The sequence below is a fragment of the Mustela erminea genome, chromosome 12 (assembly GCF_009829155.1).
Source record: "Mustela erminea isolate mMusErm1 chromosome 12, mMusErm1.Pri, whole genome shotgun sequence".
NCBI classification, from domain to species: domain Eukaryota; kingdom Metazoa; phylum Chordata; class Mammalia; order Carnivora; family Mustelidae; genus Mustela; species Mustela erminea.
Genome location: NC_045625.1, coordinates 82,734,860 through 82,757,059, shown reverse-complemented (window position 1 = coordinate 82,757,059; position 22,200 = coordinate 82,734,860). Strand labels below are relative to the sequence as shown.

At 45.5% G+C, this 22,200-nt stretch overlaps 1 long non-coding RNA gene across 1 annotated transcript; it reads left to right on the top strand.

The window, feature by feature from the left end:
- The first annotated feature begins 469 nt into the window (after positions 1-469).
- On the top strand, positions 470-16,684 carry LOC116570110. Its single transcript, XR_004277287.1, has 3 exons — positions 470-1,467; positions 3,486-3,521; positions 16,268-16,684. It is a non-coding gene; the product is annotated as an uncharacterized LOC116570110 (long non-coding RNA).
- The last annotated feature ends 5,516 nt before the right edge of the window (positions 16,685-22,200 follow it).

The following is a 22,200-nucleotide window of genomic DNA, read 5'->3' as shown; positions in this document are numbered from 1 at the left end:
GTAGGAAAGACAAAGGCACAAATGAAGGCAGTGTTCACTATACACACTGTCGGGGATCCTCTGCTTTCCAAAGGCCCATGTACAAGGTGCACAAGATGACCGCTACCTGACTGAACTCCAAATGCCCATAAGGACGTGGGGGAATCGTTCTGGAATTCTCCCCCTGCATCCACTCTATTCTGCGGGGTTTCACACTGTGTCACGCACCCACGGCCACTTGTTTGCAAAGAGGACTTCGGAGGTCTGTTTCTTTTCTTTTCCTAAAGATTTCTTTTATTTAAGATTTAATTAATTTATTTGACAGAGACACAGCGAGCGAGGAAGCAAAAGCAGGGGGAGAGAGGGAGAGGGAGGAGCAGGCTTCCTGGTGAGCAGGGAGCCCGATGGGCTGGATCCTAGGACCCTGGGATCGCAACCTGAGCTGCAGGCATTAATCAACCGAACCACGAGGCGCCCCTAAAGATTTTAAGTAATGTCTACACCCAACCTGGAGCTTGAACTCACAGCCCCGAGTTCAACGTCGTACGCTCCACGCACTGAGCCAGCCAGGCTCCCGCCAGACGTGTTTCTTACGTGTTCTTTCATGGAAGCCAGGAGCACAATTCCACGGGCCCTTAGGTCAAAATTCTGGAGAAAGACCCCCCCTGGAGCCTGGTGTAATCCAGACGTCAACTCTACAGTACCCAGGGCCAATGCCTCCCAAATAGCAACACAAGAGGCATAAAGTCCCAAGAAACTCCATGTTACGCAGACGGGGCAGGGGCAGGGCGGCGTTTAAACACGGGGGAGGTCACGCAGCACAACGCAGCCCTCACGCGACTTGCAGAAGGGGACAGGGCTCTTACCCGATCCACGCTGCCTCCTGAGCAGGGGCGCGGCCCCGGGGCCTCCACGCCTGGCCCGAGCCTCTGGCGTCCTCCGCGCGGGGGTCCTGCCTCACAAGCGGCGCGCTCCGTCTCTGCAAGTCAGAGCAGCGCTTCCTAACCCCATCGGTCCCCGAACGTCTCGTTCTGTCCACCTCGTTTTTGCTTCAGGGACATTAGAAATGGAGCGGGGTGGGGGTGGGGGGCAGGCGCTCCGGGGAAGTCTGACTTCGGGCGGCAGCGCCGGCAACACCGGGTCTTGAGTATAAACTGCGCAGGAAGTACAAGGTAACTCCTTCATGGGAGGCCGGAGCTTAATCCCACCAAGAAATGCTGCCGAACGGTGTAAAACTGTTGCCTCATAGTTTTCCCACTCAGGCGGCGGGAGAGCCCGGCCACCTGCTGGCCAGCTGGCCTCGGCTTTTTGAGGGCTGCTCTGTGCGCGTGCGCGCGTATGTGTACGCATGCGCTCTGCGTGCGTCTGCGCATGCGCCCGTGTGCGTGTGCACGTGTGCCCATTGCATGTCCTCGCCCCTCGCTCATAAACAAAGGACTTCGTGCAAGAGAGTGACGGCTGAGAAGCAGGAGCGCCCTGCGGAGCAAGGTACCGGGGCCCAGAAAGCCCCACAGCATGTGTCAGGATGATGCATGGACTGTGGATCTACTGAAGTCTCCAAGATGAGAGGTGTTTTCTGTGTAGCGCCGGGCTGGGAGAGACATTAGAAGAACCAGGGCATTGTCCTTAGGCAGAATAGGGAGGGGAAAGCCTACGCACCCCTATCAGCCAGGGTTCTCCAGAGTAACAGAACCAACGGGATGGAACATCTGGGTGGCTCAGTTGGTTAAGTGTCTGCCTTCTGCTCGGGTCATCATCCCAGGGTCCTGGGATCAAGACCCCTGTTGGGCTCCCTGTTCAGCAGAGAGCCTGCTCCTCACTCTCCCTCTGCCTGCTGCTCTTATTGGTGCTCTCTCTCCCTCTGTCAAATAAATAACTAAAATATAAACAGACAAAACAAACAAAAAACCACCAACAGGATGTGTGTCTATGTATTTTTATTTATTTGAAGGAATTGGCTCATAGGATGAGTACCTCCAAAATCTGTAGAGCAGGCAGAGGTCGATAGAGACCTCCTGCAGGGGCAGCCCTCACAGGTTATAAGCTCATGTTCTAGAATCAAAGCAGTTTTACATCAATCCCCAGTTTTGTCAGTTATTAGCACAGAACCTTGGGCAAGTTACTCAACTGTTTAAGTCTGGTTCTTTTCATGTATAAAAGGACAGGAAACGGCAACACTATGTCATACTTTGTGTGTGCGTGTGCACACCCCACCCCTGCATAGGATGGTGTGCACAAAACGTTTGCAGTAGTAGTTGGCACAAAATAAATGCTCAATAAAAGTAGCTAGTAGCGTTATCGCCGACAGTGGTTTCACCATACCAACTTAGAAACATGAGTGCTGTCTTTGATTTTCTTACTCTTCCTCCAGATGATGACCTACTTTATTCTACTTAAGAACTATTTTTAATTTGTCCCTTTGTCCCTTTTCCCACAGCCACTACCCTAGTTCAGATGGTTGTAAACTTTCTAATCCTCTCTCCAGCTAAACAGAATCATCTTTCTAAAATGGATCTGAGAATGTTTCCTGTTGCTTAAAAAAAGTGATGACTTCCCTTCTCTATCACAAAGTTTAATTCTTTTATTTTTTATTGAGATATAGACATATAACATTGTGTAGTCTTAAGGTGTGCAACACGTTGACTTGATACATTTATCTATTGCATTATGATTACCACCTCAGTGTCAGCTAACACCTCTATCATATTATACAAGTATAGTTTTTTGTTTGTGTGTGTGTGGTGAGAACAAGTAAAACCTAGTCTCTTAGCAATAAAGTTCAGTTCTTTATCAAAGCCTTCAAGGTTTTCTACTGTCTGTTCCTAAGGTAGACTGCATCATTGTTTCTAATTCTTCATGCCCTCTCTTCAGCCATGACCTTTGCTGTATGCCTTTACAGTTCCTTCCACTAAAGGGTTGGAATGCATTTCCCCACCCCTGGGCTTTGGATTGACCATGTGTTTTTCTCTCTTGCACCTCTGCTATCTTATGAGAGGGAACTGCTCAGGCTAGCAGCTGTTCTCTGAGCAGGGTGAGAGAGATGTGGAGCAGAAACATTCTAGCTGAGTCCAGCCTATATCGGCAGATGCATAAAAAATAATAAACAAGTGTTGTCTTAAACCACTGAGTTTTGGGGTGGTTTGTTATGCAATAGTAGACTCCCAAATCCTTTTTCAGGTAACTTTCTCCTGCAAAACCCATGTATGTTCCAAATTCATAGGAGGACTTTTTCCCAAGTGTGATACTGTGATGTATTAAAAATACATAGTTCAGGGGCGCCTGGGTGGCTCAGTCGTTGAGCATCTGCCTTCAGCTTGGTTCATGATCCCAGAGTCCTGGGATGGAGCCCCACATCGGGCTTTCTGCTCAGCGGGAAGCCTGTTTCTCCCTCTCCTACTCCCTAGCTTGTATTCCCTCTCTCGCTGCTTCTCTCTCTGTCAAAAGAAAAAAAAAATACATAGTTCAGATAACCTAAATATATTTCTCACTTTGGTCTTTGTCCATAGGTCCTGGTTCACAGCTTCCTAAACCCTTGGAACTTCGTAAGTGTTAAGAGTGGTAAAGACATCTTTTATTGTATTAACAAGGTGACTTTTGGTCCCCACCCATGGATGTGGGCTGGTTGCCTGGAGAACAAACCATGTGATTAGAGCTTGGAAACATCAGGGCCCACCCCCCAAAGCTGAACCAGCTATTGAACAATGACTTAGTCAATCATGACCATGCATTGGAACCTCCATAAAAACCCAAGGGAGCTGGGTTGAGAGAGCTTCCTGATTGGTGAGCATGTGGAGATGCAGGGACAGTGGCACCCAGGAGGGGGCATGAAAGTTCCTCAAAATGACCCCCTCCCTTGCCCTACGTATCTGTCTGTTGATTTGTGTATCCTGTATCATATTCTTTAATAAACAGGTAACGTAAGTTAAGTGTTTCCCTGAGTGCTGTGAGCTGTTCTAGCACATTAAAGGACCCCAAGGAGGGGATGGTTGGAACCTGTAGTCTGTAGCTGGTAGATCAGAAGCACAAGTAACAGCCTGGGGCTTGTGACTGGCATCTGAAATGAGTGGAGTGACTGAGTCCTTAACCTGTGGAATCTGATGCTAACTCTGGGTCCACAGTGTCACAACTAAGTTGAATTCTGTGACACCCAAGTGGTAGTTGAGAATTGCTTGGTGTTGTGTATGGGGAACTTCTCCAAATCCGCATCCCATGGAATTGGGTCAGGGAACCATAAAAAAGTTGATGTCAGGGGCGCCTGGGTGGCTCAGTGGATTAAGCCGCCGCCTTCGGCTCAGGTCATGATCTCAGTGTCCTGGGATTGAGCCCCGCATCGGGCTCTCTGCTCAGCGGGGAGCCTGCTTCCCCTTCTCTCTCTGCCTAGCTCTCTGCCTACTTGTGATCTCTCTCTGTCAAATAAATAAATAAAATCTTTAAAAAAAAAAAAAAAGTTGATGTCAGTTGACCAATACAGTTCTTGAATTCTCTGCTGTTCCTTCAGATGAGAATACCCTTTGATTTTCTTTATCTTTCAAAACCCTACTCATCCTTCTAGGTCCAGCTAATAGGTCACATTTTGTTTTGTTTTCTTTATTTCTTTCTTTTTTTTTTTTTAAGATTTTATTTATTTATTTGACAGACAGAGATCACAAGTAGTCAGAGAGGCAGGCAGAGAGAGAGGGGGAAGCAGGCTCCCCGATGAACAGAGAGCCCAATGCAGGGCTCGGTCCCAGGACCCTGGGATCATGACCTGAGCTGAAGGCAGAGGCTTAACCCACTGAGCCACCCAGGCACCCCTAGGTCACATTTTCTGTCAGGCCTTCTGATACCTCTGTTGCCTCTGATAACACCAATTCCTTCGATAATCTCCCACTGCTCTTTATCTATATTCTCTGATACTCTAGTTATCCAAGTACACCTGTGCTTCTCACTCATCTCTAAGCTTCTTCAAGGGGAGTATGTGTGGGACTTACTCATCATTGTATCCTCTTCAGTGCCCTGCATAAATTCCAGAAATGCTTGTTGGAAAAATAGAATGAATAAATGAGGGAGGAGTGAATTCAAATGTAATCTCTGTCTTCCACGAAAGCTTATTAGTGACCTAATGATTTGCTGACATTGGGCCCAGTTTAAACTTCCATTCAGATACCGCTGATTTAAACTGGAGAACATTAGTAAAACAAGTCAAGAAAAATGGCTAAGAATTAGTTTTTCTAGGGAAAGACAAACTCAAAGTGTAGTTTTCAAAAGAATGAAATTGTCTTTCTCGTGCAAATATAAAATGAACCCATAGCAAAGATTTTATCCAGTACATTATTTAATGAAGGAACCAGTAAGGTATTCATACTGTTTTAAAGAGCATTTGAGGAGCTAGGTATATGTAAGCAATTAATTAGGAATATTACAATAGGAATTCTGACTTACATCCAAAACTGCTTAATAGCCCATGGAACAGTAAATGATTACTTTTATAGATACGTTTTTCACCACACGGAAATTATTTGTACCTCTATCAGATGAAAACTTACACAGTAACATGCCATTTCCCTAAGTCTGGGAACTTTGGTAAATAGTTTTAGCACTAATTAGTCACCATGTGAATTATGCTTAATAGTCAATCAGTTATTTTGTAGATCATTAAAAAGATTAATTCCTGAAATTTGGATTATAGCAGGAATTTTGGCAAGCTATGTCAATTAAAAATATTTGTTGAGTGTGTCTGTGTGCAGCTAAACAAAAGCACTATGTTCTGAATATGAGCCATTCTCTGACTTTCAGGCGTATACACAGCAAATTATTGGTGTAGGAATTTCCTTAATAGATAGTCAGATTGGTTCTCTGCAACAGCCCTGCGTAGTGAGAATGGCAGGTATGGCTCTGCCCATTTTATAAGTATTCCATAACTTCATCATGTAACTTGCTCAGAAGCCTTCAGCTATTAAATCACACATACAGTCTGGATTCAAAACAAGGTTTTCTGTTTCTCAACCCAGTCCTCCTGTTTCCCCATCTAGAGGCCCCTTTCATAGGATGTCTTGAAATAGTTTGTGGATCCTGTTGTTTGGTTTTTAGTTTACAATTTTAAAAAAGATTTTATTTATTCATTTATTAGAAAGAATGAGAAGGAGGGAAAAGGAGAGAGAATCTGATGCAGACCACACCGAGCACAGAGCCCCATGTGGGACTCAATCCCATGACTTCGACATCATGAGCCGAAATAAAAAATCTGACACTTAACTGACTGAGCCACCCAGGTGCCCTTCAACTTACAATAAAAAAAAAGAAAAGTCCTTTAGAGCTGGACTTTCAAATTGCCAGAATCCATAGAACTGACCGAGTTCACCAGCTTGTTTGGCCTACACAAGGCAATGAAGTTTTCTTAAATTTAAACATGAGCAGATTTTACACTCAAGTCCAGATTTGGGGCATTTCTTTACAAAATGGTAGATCTGGTAGTTGGAGGCTCACATCTGTGTGTGACCGCAGGCCAGGGATGGGTGTCTGCTGCCCCTTACGGACAGCACCCGCACAACCTCCTTACTCACCTGGCCTTCCTTATGGCTGAGCGCACTGAGTTTGCAACCCTAGCTCACCTGGTCCCTGCACCCCCTCTCCCCGCCCGTCCCCAGGCAGTGTGCACCATCCACACAGCTGCAAGGGAAGCCAGCCTTCAGCAGATCGCGAAGGGAACCCCGCAGCTCCCTCGGATGGTTTGTCACTTACTTGACAAGATAGGCCAGAAGTTTCACGTGGCCCTCAAGAGAACTCATGAGTGCACCTCTTCAAGCCCTGTTCTCTGTGGCAACCACTGCTGGAATGGCAACAAGAAAAAGAGATCTGGGGAAGAGTGAAAGATACATTCGTGTCACTTAGATCTTGAAGTTCTGCTGGAAAAGGACCAAATGGGATTTCCGAGGGATGGCGGGCCACCTCTGTTAGTAAGATGACTGCACAGCTTTTATTTGTGGACCTGGTCTGGGGAAATGCGTTCTGAGAAATTCTCTAAAGGAACAGAACATTGTCTAGGACACTGCAGGAGATGAGTTAATCGTTTTAGGCCCAGGTGCTGAACTTGTCCCTGTGCCTATTTTCTTCTTCAGGCCTAAATTAATTAATATTTCATAAATTAGCATTATTTATCCAGTCATAGATATGCATGTGGCAGAGAGGAGAGGAAGCGAACTCTACACTCTTCTGCTTTGGACTGACTGGGCTGAAAGGGGGTCGCACGGAAGGAGAGTAGAACTCATTCTTGGGATGGGGAGGGGAGACCGTACCTTCTCTCTCCCCATCACTTTGTTGTTTGCTGCACGGATTATTGTGCTAAGGGAGGAAAAGGGTCCTAGGAGAGGGAGCCTGAGAGCCCGGGGTAGAGCCAGTCACCCTTGTCCTTAGTTCAGAGATCTGGCTGCAGTTACTGACTGGTCCTGAGGCTCAGTCTCCTCTACAAAAATGGGATAGTTCCGCTCACAAAGTGTGATTATGAGAAACGAAGAATCGGTGTAAGTGACTGGAACTCGGAAGGTACTACCCAGATATGAGCCAAACACCTACAACTGATATATGTTGGCTTCGTTTCCTTTCCTTTCCTTCCCTTGTGTGTGTTAAAGATTTTGTTTATTTATTTGACACAGAGAGACAGAGTGAGGGGGCGGGGAGAAGCAGACTCCCCACTGAACAGGGAGCCCCATGTGGGGTTTGATCCCAGGACCTGGAGATCATGACCTGAGCCAAAATCAGATGCTTAACCCTCTGAAACACCCAGGCACACTCCCCTTCATTAACCATTTTAAAGTGTACAATTCAGGGACCCTTGGCACATTAGCGGTGTTGGGCAAACATCACCTCTATCTAGTTCTAGGACATTTTCATCGCCCCACACGGAAACCTTGTTTCTATTACTCAGCTACTCTCCATGCACCCCTTCCCTAGTCCCTGGCCACCCCTAGTCTACTTTCTTTACAGAGTTGCCTATTCTGGATGTTTGTAGATACACCTATCTGACGTATCTACAATACGGGACCTTTTGTGTCTGGCTTCTTTCACATAGCATAATAACTCGGAGTCTCAAAAACCATTATTTTGATTATCACTACCCTTTGAACTTGTCTGACTAACATTCCAGAATTATTAGGATCCTTTTTGAAAGTGACCATAAGAGATTAAACCCCCAAACCAATAATGGTTCAAACACCTTCTAGGATAAATAGAGCTTCCCTCTCTGCATGTTTGGGTGCCAGATATTTTGGGGTAAGTAGGAGACAATGCTGCAGGTCACTGCAGGTCTCTCTAAAAAGAGAGAGAGAAAGAAAGAAAGGAGGGAAGAAAGAAAGAGAGGGAGGAAGGGAAGAGGGAAGGAAGAAAGAGAAAAACATGAACAACATGAGGTAGGTCCCCAGTGAACTCTGTGTTGTGAGAAACTAGTGAGTAAATCCATATAAAGAGCTTAGACAGTCTTTGAAGCTTGGTACTCAACAGGAGGTAGCTGTTGTTATTACTGGTATCATCGCGCCTTGTTCGATATTTTCTGATTATTCATTATAGTAGTAATAGTATCTGTAGTGGTAGTAAGAAGAGTAGATGAGTAGACGGGTGTGTGGGTGGACAGATATAGCTACTTTGGGGGTTCGGCCAGTTACTGCATAGATTGAATCCAATTGTGCATTCTTGAAATGGAGAGACGGGTTCAGGGACTACTGGGCCCCCATGAGATGGACCGGAAGCCCCCTGATTATCTGACCTCCATACACTAAGGCGGGCAATAGTGGTATTTTGGGTCACAAGAATATAGAATCAATTCAAATCAGTAATTCAATTTAAACAAATGATCAGTAATCCTCCAAAAGTCTGATTATTTCTTCTTTATCCATTCTATAATCACCTGATAAATAGCCTCAGGTCCCTTGGAGGAAGGCGAGGAGGTTTAAAATTCTAGTGGAGTCATAAGTTCTGACCTCAATGGGGGCCTGTCTCCCCCTCATTCAAGGGGTTCTGAGTATGTAAACTGCTCACAACTGGAAACTGAGGGACTGTGCCTTTCCATTATGATTATTCACATCTCTTTACCAAAATGAAAGCTTTTGGCTTATACAAAACCAATTGGATTTTTGAAGGCTAGCCGTCTGTATGTTCTGAGGACACTATGACCAACTAGCCCAGGCCAAAGACCTCTGCAGATCAGACTGATGATTCCGTATCCCTCTGCTGCCCATCACTAGAGCCGTGCCTACCACGTCTTTAAGAACCAAATGCAGCCACTTGGCCTCTACTACCTTGGGATCCCATCACTTCCCTCTCTGAGAAGGCCACCCACAAGGGAAGAACCAGAAATTGCAGCTAAACTTTCTAACTTCTGTGAATGTTTGAAGGCTCAGAACTACGTGTCTGGATATTGATATCATACAAAAGTGTAGGTTACTACCTTCAATCTGTTCTTTTAAAAACATTCTTTCAGGGCCACCTGGGTGGCTCAGTCTTTAAGCCTCTGCCTTCGGCTCAGGTCATGATCCCAGGGTCCTGGGATCGAGCCCCACATCGGGTTCTCTGCTACAGGGAGCAATGCTTCTCCCTTTCCCTATCCCACTCCCCCCTGCTTGTGTTCCCTCTCTCACTGTCTCTCTCTGTCAAATATATAAATTAAAAAAAAAAAATTCTTTCATATTAACAAGGAAAGCTGAAAGGTCAATAGAAAAATGGGCAAAAGATAAAATTTCTTTAAAAAGCAATGCACCTGGGCACCTGGGCACCTGGATGGCTTAGTTGGTTAGGCGTCTGCCTTTGGCTCAGGTCATGATCCCAGGGTCCTGGGATCAAGCCCCGTACCAGAGCTTCTCCCTCGCCCTCTGCCCCTGCTCCGGGCTCATGTGCTCTTTCTCAATCTCTCTCAATAAATAAACAAAATCTTAAAAAAAAAAAAATTAAAAGGGAGTGTGATGAGAGTGATGGGTGAGAGGGCTACTTTAGGTTAAGTAGGTCAGGAAAAGCCTGACTGAGAGGTAAATTGCAAGGACATTGGACAGCATTGTTATATAGGTCTGTATTTCTTGACATGAAGAGATATTACAAACCATGTTTTTCCATAAAGCCCTCAGTGTGGGAGGGGGTTGGAAGGGGCTGTATGCCAGAAAGACGTGGGAAGGAACCAGTACTGAATAGAATACTCCCCCCCCCCCCCCCCCCCCCCCCCCCCCCCCGCTGCAAGGAACTGCAAACTTGACTCAAAGCTGATTGAACAGTAAAGTGAGTTGAGTTATCCGCTCCTGTAGCTCAACAGGCTGGCTTTCCAGGGAACCGGTAATGTTCTGGAGGACCTGGTTTCTTTCTGTCTCTCTCTCTCCTGCTTTCCATGGAGTTGTTTCTTCTCTCAGGATCCCAAGAGAGCTGCCAACAGTTCCTGGGTTACGTGTCTCCTCATTAAAGCCCAATAGGACCTAGAGAGCCTCTTTGTTTCAGTGCAGCGGAAAAAGACATGAACTTCACTCTCATTGGACTGGCCTGGGTCACGTGACCTCCCTGAACCAAATTCCTTGGCCAGGGGGTTGGGCTTTAACAGTTAGCTGACATCAAAGCAATCCTTTAACCACCAGACTGAGAACTAGGGACAAAGAATATGTCCCAGAAAAAGTTTGGGAAAAAGTTTCCTAGAGGAAGGGGGAAAAGTTCTGGGTGGCAAATACCAGCCATGAAAATGTGTCACTGAGCTTTAGATAATGGAATTCCCAGTGATTTTTTTTTACTTTCTTTCCTTTTTTTTTTTTTTTTTTTAAAGATTTTATTTATTTGACAGACAGAGATCACAAGTAGGTGGAGAGGCAGGCAGAGGGGAAGGGGGAGAAGCAGGTTCCCCGCTGAGCAGAGAGCCCGAAGCAGGGCTCGATCCCAGCACCCTGACATCATGACCCAAGCCGAAGGCAGAGGCTTAACCTACTAAGCCACCCAGGCGCCCCTTAATTTCTTTTCTGAAATTTTTACAGTGAGAAGACATTAATTTTTGCAACTACAGGACAACAAAACTATCCCTTTGTTTTTTAATCTGGCAGAATCAATAAAAGACAATAAATGAATTAAGACTTTTTTGGGGGGGGGCTAGTATGCAATTAGCTCTCTACTTTGAATTTGCTTCTCCTTCCCTAAAGCATTGTTTGTTCGTTTATTTTTTTTATTTATTTTTATTTTTTTAATTTTATTTATTCCTTTGACAGAGACAGATCAGAAGTAGGCAGAGAGGAAGGCAGAGAGAGGAGGAAGCAGGCTCCCTGCCGAGCAGAGAGCCCAATGCAATGTGGGACTCGATCCCAGGACCCTGAGATCATGACCTGAGCTGAAGGCAGAGGCTTTAGCCCACTGAGCCACCCAGGCGCCCCTGTTTGTTCGTTTTTTAATCATGTTCAATTTGTCAACATATAATACAGCATTAGTTTTTGATTAAACCATTGTTTTTGCAACAAACCAGCTATTCCAACTTTTTTCTTGGGTAAAAAGGAAGGAGGTGTTGGAGGCCGGCTCTTGGATCCTCAGTGTTCAGAATGTCCCTCCTACCCTCTGTTTCACTTAACAATTTAGCAATGCCTGCCGGCTAGCTCTTCCCAGCTTCCAACGAGCTATTCTGGGCCCCTGTAATTCCTCAGCCAGTTGAGAGTTCTCTTTGGCGACAACTGAGATACTGAAAACTAAGAATAGGAACCTGACTGATGAAGGACGGCGACAGCGATGGGGCCACGAGGAAATCTGCTCCCTGCCAAGGCTTCTGTAATAGACCTAAAACTCAGTTTTGTTCTTCGCTCCTTAGCTGGCCTCTGGTCTGTGGTTTTGCTGTCCATGCATTTCCTGAAATCTTGTCAGCCGCATAATCGCCCAAATAATATGGCCTGGAGAGGCTTATTAAGGTCCCAGAGAACGTTCCTTCTCAGCCGGGCTTCCAGCCGGGAGCCCTGGGTCTGTGTTTGCCAGACAATTCTCCATTGTACACTTGGAGACTTTTTCTCCCAGAGGCTTTTGATTGGAGGCCATAAGGATATATGTGTGTGTGTGTATTTATTATTATTATTATTATTATTATTATTATTATTATTATTATTTGCATTTTTTAAGAGCCTCTGAAAGAAGGCAATGAAACTCTAAGACTTCTTTGCACAGTTCACGCTCTTGTAAAGCGACAGGATTCTGCAGCTGGAGGCTGGGCTTCCCCTTCGCCCAGCTCTAGACTTGAGCAGTTTAAGTGAAGATTGAAATGAATGTTTGGGGCCTCCATGGAGGCCTTGGAGGCTGATGGCTGGGCTCTTCTGAGCGGTCACTCGCACATAGGTCTAGCTGGCTGGTGCTGGCTGTTGTGTGGAGTTTCAGCTCTTGTTCGCTTCTGCCTTCCCATGGGGGTTCTCGGAGAGTTGGTGCAGACTTCCTCACAGCACGGTGGCTGAGTTCTGAAGGCACGTGCTCCAGAAGAAGGAGCCAGGAGAAACGATACCTCCTCTGACCTTGCCTCACGAGTCAGCAATCATTATTTCTACCACAGTCTACTCACTGAAGCAGCCATCAGTCCCAGTCAGGTTCAGAGAGAGACTAAATAGAATCTGCCTTTGGATGAAGGGAGGCCAGGTTCTGGAAGAATGGGAGACTGGAAATTTTGCTGTGATGGCTTTGGGAAAACATAATCGGCCACTGTCACGCATTGGTCTCTAAGTGGGAATACCAAGGTACTTCCAAGACTCTGGATAATCATACTTTTTTTTTTTTTTTTAATTTAGGAAGAGAGGGTGAGGAGGGGCAGAGGGAGAGGGAGAGAGAATCTTAAGCAGACTGCTCGCCCAGCCCAGAGCCCGACATGGGCCTCGACCTCATGACCCAAGACCATGACCCAAGTTGAAAGAGAGTCAGATGCTTAACCGACTGAGCCACCCAGGTGCCCCTGGATAATTACACTTTAAAATAGAGAGTGGCGATGGTGTTGGGAAAGAGCATGGCTGGCCCCAGAGCACCAAAGGTAGATGTTTGGTCTGGTTTCCCTGAGCAATCTCTGAGAGAAAGTCTAAGGAAAAAGGAAGGCTGTAGGAAGGAGCCAAGGTCAAAATCGGTTACCCGGTTGTTCGAAATACCCTGCCCCACTATGGAGATCTTCAGTTTAAACAGTTGACTCTTCTGACAGACTGGAAGGACAGAGCTCTGTGAAGCCAGAGACCAAGTCTGCTCTGCTCCGACGGGTGTCCAAAGTGCCTCACATATCCCAGCCCAGCGACGGGTGGGCAAGGGGGCCGTGGGCAGGGCTGGGTTATTGGCAAAGATCTGAGACTGGAGACTGGTTCTGAGCTTGACCAGTTGGGTTCCATTCGGCATGTCCTGGGTGAGGGCTGTGCCGTCAGCTCATTGGCATCCCAAGGTACCCCAGGGTGGCCAGCTTCTGAGGCGCTCTGTGAAGAGGACCCTCGAGCCTTGTGTGCACTTTTTGACCCACTTCTCTCTTCATGCCATCTCCAAAGGAAGGGGCCTGCAAGTTGCAGGTGACACCATTAGGAATTCAGTCCCCGCTGAGAGGGAACAGGATTGCATGCATCAGTTCACATATCCTGAGTGGATTCACTGAGTGATTATTAGGCCCCGGATGTTGGCTCTGGGTATGATTGGGTCTTAGTGACTCCAGAGCCTGTACCATGCTCTAGAGAGTGACAGGCAAATGCTAACCAAAGGACAGGAGGATGAAAGGGAGGAGCAGGGTCGGGGAGACACGGCCTGAAGGGGAGAGGGGGTTATTTGTCTTTTTGTTGCAGAGTTATATGGTTGATATACAAGTCCCTTATCAATACAAGATTTGCACACAGTTTCTCCCATTCAGGGAGTATCTTTTCACTTTCTTATTGGTATCTTTTTTTTTTTTAAGGATTTTATTTATTTAGTTGCCAGAGACAGAGGGAGAGAGAGCGAGCGAGCAGAGGCACACAGAGAGGCAGGCAGAGGCAGAGGGAGAAGCAGGCCCCCTGCCGAGCAAGGAGCCTGATGTGGGACTCGATCCCAGGACCCTGAGATCATGACCTGAGCTGAAGGCAGCCGCTTAACCAACTGAGCCACCCAGGTGTCCCTTATTGGTATATTTTGAATCACATTTTAAACTTTCATAATTTCCAGTTTATCTATTTTTTCTTTGATTGTTTGTATTTTTGGTGCCCTGATTTGTTTTGCATGTATTTTTGAGTTTCAAGATTTTGTTTTTGGTGGTTGCTCTAAGAATTGTGATATGTATCTTTAACTTGAAGCAATCTACTTCCAACTGATACTGATTTAATTCTGCTAAGATATAGCAACTCTGTTTAAATATAGTTCCATCTCTCCTCTTTGTGTTATCATTGTTATGTATATCACATCCTTATTTGTTATAAAATATAGCTATTTTTTTGTTTGATGTGATGGCAAATTTAAATTCATGTCGATGATAACATGAAGGGTTAGGAGATGGGTACAGAATTACTTTGTGAAAATTGTGGTGACATTTTTTTTCAAGTCCTAGAATAGCATAGAAATATGGAGTAACTTTCAATATTTGTGGAAAAGAGTTGAATGGCATTGGCAGTAGTATTAAGGGTACCGAAATGCAAATCAGTGTACAAAGCCGCAGAGGAAGACAGAAAGGGAAAATATAGAAAACTTTATCAACTCATCAGTCTAGAATAGAGGAAATATAAGAAAAGTATGCTAAAAGGGAAAATATATACTATAATGGTAAAAGCAAGTAAAAATGAATCAACAAGGACAAAAAGTATTAATGTATTTTAAAATGACCTATTGGGGCACCTGGGTGGCTCAGTCAGTTCAGTGTCTGCCTTTGGCTCAGGTCATCATCTCAGGGTCCTGGGATTGAGCCCTGCTTTGGGCTCCCTGTTCAGTGGGGAGTCTGCTTCTCCCTCTCCCTCTGCCCCCTTTGTCACCCCCACCCCCAATTCGTGCTCGCTCTCTCTCTTTCTCTCTCATATATAAAATCTTTTAAAAAATAATATTACCTATTAAAGATAGAGGTAATGGGTTGGGTTTTCAAAGTGTAACTATACTTACAACAGATATATCTCTAATACCACCACTAGAAAAGTTGAAAATAGAAGAATGGAAAAAGATATAGCAAGCAAATACTAACTGAAAAGAAAGCTTCTCATGGGGGCACCTGGGTGGCTCAGGCATTAAGTGTCTGCCTTTGGTTCAGGTCATGATTCCAGAGTCCTGGGATCAAGCTGAGAGTTGGGCTCCCTGTTTGGCGGGAAGCCTGTTTTTCCCTGTCCTGCTTCCCCTGCTTGTGTTCCTTTTCTCGCTATCTCTCTCTCTCTGGCAAATAAATAAAATAAAATCTTAAAAAAAAAAAAGCTTTTTATGACAGAAAATTAAAAAAAACAAAAGCATTAATAAGGTAATAAGTAATAAGTAATAATAAGTAATAAGGAAGACCACTCAACAACTTAAGTATAAAATATGAAACTGATAGAATTTTAAGAAAACATGAACAAATCCACAAACTAGTGTTCCTTACAAGTACAAAGGAATGGTTTCCTAAGATTGGCTCTATGACCATGTTCTAATCAATGAAATAGAATAAATATCGTGTGGCAAGTTTTGGGAAAGTCTCTAGAAGGATACGTGAGCTGCTCTTTGCTCCCTCTTCATTGCTTCCTCCAGTCAGCTGGCTGGAATATGGATGTGATGTCTGGATCTGAAGCTGCTATGTTATACCATGAAGCAGGAGTCATGTACCCAGGGTAGCAGAACAGCAAAATAAAGCAAACCCATAGGCCTGATAACTTTGTAATACTATCTACCAACCCTGTGAAGTCTGCCACTGGAATTCTTTTATATCTCAGAGAAACTAATTGACAGCTTCTTGAGCCAATGGTATTTTGGATTTTCTGTCAGGCATCAAGAGCATTAAAGAGGTAGCTCTTTTTGGGGTGCTTGGGTGGCTCAGTGGGTTAAAGCCTCTGCCTTCAGCTCGGGTCATGATCCCGGGGTCCTGATCCCAGCGTCCTGGGATCGAGCCCCACATGGGGCTCTCTGCTCAGCAGGGAGCCTGCTTCCTCCTCCTCCTCTCTCTCTCTGTCAGCCTCTCTGCCTACTTGTGATCTCTGTCTGTCAAATAAATAAATAAAATCCTTAAAAAAAAAAAAAAAAAGAAGAGGTCGCTCTTTTTAAAGGAGTGCTCAACTATTTGTTAGAGGATGTTTTTAGTCGAGCTGCTGCTACCCCTTCTTAGTTTGTGATCGGCAGTTGTTTTACCCGCATTTCAGCTACAAAATATAACGCCATGTCATCTAATTTTTCTCAGGTCCTATACAACACAGATCTGCAAAGAAATATCTATCTAATCAAGGTCAAGTCTTCAACAATGAAAATTTGTTTCACCGATAATCAATCTTCTCTCCAACTGATCTTCCCAGATACACAATAGATACATAGTAACTTCTCATTTTCATGCTGAATTATAGTATGATCTTTCTGAAGATGCCGTCACACATGCACCTAACAGTGCAGACTATCCAGATGAGCAGCGATGATAACGTAAACAGCCACGACCAGGCTCCGGTTCGTAAAGCACAAATACGTCCTCACTAATGCCTGGGGAAGAGTAACACACAACGCTGTGGATTCTTAGACCTACGCACGCTGATTTCAGGGGCAATAAAATCTTAGTGTCAATATCATTTACTAAGTTTTGATATCTAATAAGGAGAATCCTTCCCTCTTGGTGGTGGTTGTTTTAAGCCACTCAACTTTGAGGGCGATTTATTTATTTATTTATTTTATAAAAAATATTTTATTTATTTATTTGACAGACAGAGATCACAAGTAGGCAGAGAGGCAGGCAGAGAAAGAGGGGGAGGCAGGCTCCCTGCTGAGCAGAGAGCCTGATGTGGGACCCTGGGATCATGACTTTAGTTGAAGGCAAAGGCTTTAACCCACTGAGCCATCCAGGTGCCCGTGGGGGTGATTTATTATGCAACAAAATCTTAGTGATATTTTCATTTATAAAGTTAGTCATGAAATGCATCTGTTTCTAAAGTTATACTGATTCCTCATTAAATAAAAAGTTAGATATCTGTGTTTATGATAAAAGGAGAAATGACATCTTAGCCATTGCGTTTATTTAAATGTCAACCTGTTCTTTCGGTAAATAAGCATCTAGGTGGGGAAAGCTGAAAGTCACCTAGATTTAGGCCGGGGAGGAGCGACAAGTAAGCTCAGAAAAACCACAGGTCACATTGTGGCTAAGAACTCAGGCTGATATTTATGAGCAATTGTAGCAAAGATTCAGTCATTTAAAAATATGTGCTTTTAGGGGTGAGTAATAAACCTTTCCCGAATCGAAAGGGTTTTTCCTGTTGTCAGCCCCTTTCCAGGCCCTGTTCGCTCCTCCAGAGGAATAAAGTGTCCGAATACCGTTTGAACAACCTAATACTTAACATTTTTAAAATTAACATATAATGTATTATTTGCCCCAGGGGTACAGGTCTGTGAATCATCAGTCTTAGACAATTCCCGGCACTTCCCATAGCACATGCCCTCCCCAGTGCCCATCCCCCAACCACCCCATTCCCTCACCCCCTCTCCTCCTGCAACCCTTGTTTGTTTGCTGAGATTAAGAATCTCTTATCGTTTGTCTCCCTCTCTGGTTTCATCTTGTTTCATTTTCTCCCCCTTCCCCTATGATCGCCTGTCTTGTTTCTCAAATTAATACCTACATTTTTAAAAGGCATACCATTTTGTTATTGATAGTCATTGAAGGTGGGTGATAGGCATGTAGGAGTTCATTGTTCAATTTTCTCTAGTTTGTAGTATTTTTGAAAGTTTTTAATGATGAAACATTTCTTTAAAAGGCTGCCACTTTGAACACTTCCAAACAACAATGAATATTCACTGTGTATTTACCCATTTGGGTGTTTAGTAATTAAGCACTCACAATGTACATTACTTCCCAAGAAATATCTAGAGCATTTCTGCTCTACGTAGACTCGGAGACATTTATAAATGTAATAATATGGTGTCTGGGATTTGCTCCAAAGGACTCCAGTGGTGAAGGGAGTAGACAGTACGGATGCAACAGGATTGGCCGTGGATCAGGAGTGGTTGAAGCTTGCTGAGAGGTACGCAGGGCTCCTTAGGCTGTCCTCTCTACCTATGCGCAAGTTAGAAATTTTCCGCAATAAGAACTTCTTAAAAAAAGAGGTATCTATGGCCCAGCAATTCCCCTGCTAGGTATAAACTCCCAAAGAATGGAAAGCAGAAAGTGGACCAGATATTTGTACACCCATGGTCATAGGAGCATTACTTGGAAGAGTCAAAAGGAAGAAGCAACCCGAACACCCATGGATGGACGAATGGAGAAGCAGAAGGTATCCCATGCATACAATGGGGTATTTTTCAGACTTAAGAAGGAAGGCAATCGTGACACCTGTTGCAACACAGGTGAACCTCGAAGACATCATGTAAGCGAACCACGTGACTCACGCATGGCAAATTGTATGATTCTACTTACACGACGTACCTAGAATAGTCAAATTCGTACAGATGGAAAATAGAACTGTGGTTGCCAGGGGCTTGGAGTGGGGGAGGGAGAATGAGGAGCCGGTGTTGAAAGAGTATAGAGTTTCAGTTTGGGCAGATGAGAAAACGCTCTGGAGATGGATGGTAGGGGTGGTTGCCCAGTGGTGGGAATGTACTTGGTGCCCCTGAACAGCACATTTACACGGGGTCAAAATGGTACATGTTATATGCGGGGTTTACTGCAATAAAAAGACAGAAAAGATATGTCTGGGGACGTCTGGGCGGCTCAGGCGGTTAAGTGTCTGCCTTTGGCTCAGGTCATGGCCCCAGGGTCCTGGGATGAGCCTCGCGTTGAGCTCTTAGATCAGCAGGGAGCCTGCTTCTCTTCCTGCTTGCGCACTCTCTCTCTCTCTCTCTCTGACAAATAAATAAAAAAACTTAAAAAAAAAAAGAAATATGTCTGATTTTTAAAAAATGATCCTAAGGAGAGAGAAGTAGAGCGAGAAAAACCGAAGCTGTATGTGAACATGATAAGCACGGCTTGATCCCTAAAAACTCTGATAATCCTTCGTGTGCTTCACAGACCCATCACTTCCTGATGCAGACAGATCCTCTGGTTCACTCTCCCACTCTGGCCCTCCTCCCCCGAAGCCCGCAGACTTCCCAGTCAGCACTGATGTGCCTCCTAGAGCCAGTCACGGCCAAAGCTGGGGTGGGAAGTGCTTCTCTGCCATGCCTCTTGGCCGTCCATCCTTCCTTCGCCTGTTGAGACTTCCCTGTCTCCAAGCCTGCCCTCCCAGATGGCGTCTTCCTGGGCTGCTGTGCTCCTAACTGGATCCAACCACTTGGCAACTCTCCACATCGTTCTGAGGAGAAGCCTGAGGAGGAGCTGGAAGGTGGGTCATTCGCTGTGGCCAGAGGAAGGGGGCAGTGGAAAGGGTAGAGAAGAGTGACAAGAGGGACCTGCTCCTACTTGTCACGCTTTACACACATGACTTCAGACCTCTGGGTTCTTCCGTGCAGCTGTATTGCTTTCCACCACTGCCCGTGTTTGTTGGCGCTCCCAAGAACTATCTAGAAGTCTGTTTTGTCTTGGGAACCACCCCTCCCCCACAAATGCTCTTACGGAGCTCATTAGAAGCTCTTTATGGCACATTATTCGGAAGAAGTCCAATAGTGAGAAGAAATCCATCAAAAGTTAAAAAAATACCACATTCATTTAAAGACTTATTCTACATACACTTCAATAAGGAAAATGATGGCGTGTAGACACAGCCCTTTAAAGGCAGACAAGGTAAGATTACAAAAGAAGTGTTATAAAAGTATTTTAAAACAAATGATTTCTGTCATTTATCTGTCTGATGTATTTTCACTAATTTATACCTTATCTCTCTCCCACAGAGTATTTTTTATTTTTATTATTTTATTTTTTAAAAGATTTTATTTATTTGAGAGAGAGACCCAGAGATAGTGACAGAGAGCACAAGTGGGGAGGAGAGGGAGAAGTAGGCTCCCTGCTGAGCAAGGAGCCCCGATGCAGGCCTCCATCCCAGGACCCTGAGATCATGACCTGAGCCGAAGGCAGAGGTTTTAACCCACTGAGCCACCCAGGCGCCCCCCATGGTGTGTTTCAAGTGGCTGGTAGAGACATGTAGAATTAAACAGGATGGAAAAATAATAATGAAAAGACAATGCCGGGGCGCCTGGGTGGCTCAGTGGGTTAAAGCCTCTGCCCTTGGCTCAGGTCATGATCCCAGGGTCCTGGGATCGAGCCCCACGTCGGGCTCTCTGCTCCGCAGGGAGGCTGCTTCCTCCCCTCTCTCTCTGCCTGCCTCTCTGCCTACTTGTGATTTCTCTCTCTCTGTCAAATAAATAAAATCTTTAAAAAAAAAAAAAGACTATGCCATCGGAAAAGTCTGGTAGGAAAGAAGTTAGTTTCAGGGAGGACTCAAGTGTACGAAACTCATGTCCTAGGATCCTGTGCTCTTCCCTGGTGGTGGGACACAGGCTGGACTCTGAGCCAGTCAGTATCGGAAACAAAGTGGGCAGGGCCGTCAATGACAAGACGCGTACGATCGTTAAAGCAAAAATAAACCTTTGCTATTCAGGAGAAGAAGAGCTGTTCCTGGGACTTCCTGTATTACCACTCTCAGGAGGTCCTGTGTGTCGTCAGAGACAGTGTCCTTGTGGTCATCCCAACCACTCAAACAGGAGCAGTTTCAAGGGGCTCTTTCTGGATGTGTGGTTCGATGTGACAAAGGCTGACCACAGAAGTCCTTTGGGAGTCTCCCAGGGTGGCCGGAAGAGTGCACTGCAAATAGTGTGACACTCTGCGACTCTCCATTCCCATAGCAACGCCGTTAGCAAGGACTGGACAACAGAGAGACTCATCTGTCTCAGGGACTTGTCTTGGAAACTGGAATCTGCTCTGGGTGTGGACCCTTTCCCCGGGCGTGGAAAGCCTTAAATTCAGCTTTTGTGACCCTCTGGGGTGAACCCTCCTGAACCTACAGTCTTGTCCCTATAGTTGTCCTGCGGTGGGCCGCTCACGCATAGCTCTGATCTGTTGTTGACTAGATGCTACCACACCGCCGGGAGAATGTCTAGCCTCTGTATCTCTCGACTTGACAGAAAGTTTTGTGCCAAGGTCAAATCCTCTGCTAGGATCTAAATTGCTTTGCTATCTTCCCAGCAGCAGAAGGGATGAAAGAAAAGAATTCTGATCCGGAAGGAGAATGGATGTGTTTTTGTCGAGTGACAAGCTGCAGCAACTTTTTCTCTTACTATCTTCCATTTAAACAGAGATGTTTCCATGTAAAATCCAGAACAAAAAGCAATAGTTGGTCTTCAGTTTGGGTTTACTCAGGGTTTCATAGGCCAGGAGTCGTTAACAAAAGCTCAACACGGGGCCAGACTCGAGCATTTTGTGCCGTGCTGCACACTGGCTGTTTCTGCGGGCCTGACCTTGTGCAGCCCGTGTGGGCTCCGAGTGGCGGGGGAGAATGACCAGATGCCATCCGTTACCAGGAGGCTCTAGAAGCAAGAGGCTCTCTGGGAGCCAGGCACAATGTAGGTGGAACAGCTTCTCAAAAGGATCCTGATCCTGGGTCTGGAAGAGCTGGACCCAGACAGGAGCCATCGATAGGCATCGACTTGTCTTTGGGACTTCCAAGAGTTGAAGGCAGGGTCTCAAAGGGGAGCTTGGCCTCCCCTCCAACAGACATGGGGTCTAACAAAAGAATACACGACTGGATACTGGCAAATGCAGTGGGCTTACAGAGAGTCCCTGGCGAGGAGGGTGGGAGCCATGCTATGGCTCTCCTCTTAGCCCCTTACCCAAAGCACTTGAATCTTCATTCCTGGGGAGGTAAGGAGGGGTGTGATCAGGAGGGAGTTGTGCAGACATGTGTTTTGACATATGTACACACTATGAAATGATCACTACCAGGCTAATCAGTACAGCCATCACTTTACATACTTACTATTTTCTTTTTTTCTACTTTTGTCCCCGTCCCCATTTCTCCCCCCCCCCACTTTTTTTTTTTTTGAAAGAGAGAGTGTGTGTGTTTGTGTGTGTGTGTGTGCGCACGCATGCGTAAGTAGAGGGCGGGGGGGGGCAAAGGGAGAGGGAGAGAGAGAATCTTAAGCAGGCTCCACAACTAGTGTCAGTCTCACAACACTGAGATCATGACCTCAGCCCAAATCAAGGGCCATATC